The following is a 2,521-nucleotide window of genomic DNA, read 5'->3' as shown; positions in this document are numbered from 1 at the left end:
TTAGACACACATTAAAAAAAAAAAAAAAAAAAAAAAATCTGTGTTTCTTCTTAGATGTTTCAGGCAATGAATGGTGCCTGACAGAAAGCCTGAAAAACTATTTGAATGAAACAAGAAGTAGCCATATTTCAAAGAGATCATGTCATTTGCATTTGATTGTGAAAAATCTTGAAATTCTGAGGAATTCAACTTAAATTGTTGTAGGTGTCATTAGCTTGGCACATTTTCACAAACTTATAGGATTTTATCCATGAGAAATAGGTCTGAAGTATGCCAGGCAAGGTGATTTTATTGACAATGCCACCAGCTACCATACTCACACATGCCTTATTTTCCTGTGTATTTTGACATCATTTAAAACTTATGGACTTTTCTTGTTATATAAAGGTTTTCTTTGTTTTTATGCACATCTACCAGTGGTCAGTCTTTTTTTTTTGACATATTTAGTAAACCCATAGTAACAATTTAGCAGACATTCTGAAAGTATATTTTCCATCTGTTAATTCTATCCAACACCAAAAGAAAGAAACTAATGAAATATATACTAATCACTCCATAAGCAACTTCTCCACAAAACAGAATAATCTTTTCATTAATAATCATCATAATTAATTTCCACTTTATTATGGACAATTTATTTTAAATTGCTTTTAAAAGGTCTACTTTCATTTCCTTGTCATTTTGTGCCTAGTTTATCGAGCAACTTTTTTGCTAATAACAAAACAGTACCAAATCATTTGTTGTTAATATTACACCTTGTCCTTAATTAAATTTTTTACTTCCATTCTGTGAAACTAGTTTGTTCCAACAAAATCATTTTAAGGCCAGATTTTGTTGGATAATTCTGGCTGAAAAAAAACAAGCAAAGACAGGGAGATAAAAGATATTGTGTGGCAATGGCCTGTATTTACATAGCACTGCAATCTTTTCCAAAGAAGTGTTAAAATTCAATTATTCCAGAATAGCAAGAAGCAATAAAGCTACAATTGGCAGCAAATAGTTGAATATCTACTGTCTCTGGTCTGTACTGAAATAAACAAAAAGCATCTTTGGAAGTCACGATTAACTGACCTAACAAGTTTATTAGTTTAGTCTTCCATTTATGCATGCATTTATTCAGCAAATAAATATTTATTGAGGGAATATGATTCATCAATGTTAAAACAAAATTCAGTCTTTCCTTTTCCTTAGGATTGCTGCCTCACAGAAGAGAAGGCATATTATGACAATATGCATAATAAAAAATAAGAAAAAATGGATGAGATGCAAAAGTAGAGCAGGGAATAGAGACATTAATTCTGCAAACAGTAAAGATGGCTTCACGGAAGAAGAAACTACTTAAGTCTTAGGATAATTAGGGTTTATTGGGTAAAAAGAAATAAGGAAAGAATGCTTTAAAAGTAGAAAAAATATATGTGCAAAGTCATGTTGCACAGTATGTAACATCAGGTCATTTTTATCTGCACCTAAGTGACTTGGGTGAAACTCCATGAGATAATGTTGAAGAAGAAATTAGGCAAAGTCCGCATCAAGAAAGTGTTTGCAAGTCAAGAGAATCAGTTTCAGAGATGTGAGGACTCGTTAAGGGAATTTTATAAGGAGTTGATTGTATATCTGAGTTGCATTTTAGAGAAATAAACACACTGGGGTAGAATGGGCAGATTAAAGGGAGAAAATACTAAAGGCAGAGAGATCACTTAGAGTGTCTTCATAGTTAACAAGAGGAAATTAACAAGATCTCTTAATTTCAGAAAGCCCACTATAAACACCACCACCAGGCTCCACAGCTTCCATCTCTAGTAGTCTGAAATCAATGCTTTGACTCCTCAGGACCACAAGTTCATTGACTTTCCTAAGTTTTCATTATCTATTACTGTGTTCATCTTCACTTGCCATCATGACTAGTTTAAATTCCATAATTAACTGTTGATATCATCCTTTAAAAATATCCTTTACGCCTCTGCATGTGTCTTCTTCCACACACAAATCCAAACGTGTGTGGGCCCAATTATCTTTTTACTTTTCTAAGATTAGTTCTGAACAGTTGAATGTTCCTGGATAAAACACACATATAAGGTGATTATTGGCATTTCAATACAACCATATATTTAGCAAATATTTACTGAGTGCCTACTATATGTCAGGCACTGTTCTAAGATCTGGGAATATAGAAATAACAAGACAGAATTAATATCCTCCTGGACTTTGCCTTCTAGTGAAGAAAATCTATAAACAAAATAGGCAGACAAAAGATAAATGAATACATAAAATAATTTTAGTAACAAATACATATTAATATATGAAAGAAAAATCAAGGGAAGTGAATAAAAAAATAGGATGGAAAGGCAACCACATAAGGCAGTCAGGGGAGAGCTTTCAGAAGAGATGAAATCAGGGCTAGGAAACACGTAAAAAGCTAAAACTGGATCCCTTCCTTACACCTTATACAAAAATTAATTCAAGATGGATTAAAGACTTAAATGTTAGACTTAAAACCATAAAAACCCTAGAAGAAAACCTA

The sequence above is a fragment of the Mandrillus leucophaeus genome, unplaced genomic scaffold, assembly GCF_000951045.1.
Source record: "Mandrillus leucophaeus isolate KB7577 unplaced genomic scaffold, Mleu.le_1.0 Scaffold1286, whole genome shotgun sequence".
Lineage (NCBI taxonomy): Eukaryota > Metazoa > Chordata > Mammalia > Primates > Cercopithecidae > Mandrillus > Mandrillus leucophaeus.
The sequence above is the reverse complement of the archived record's forward strand: the minus strand, read 5'-3'. Positions refer to the sequence as shown.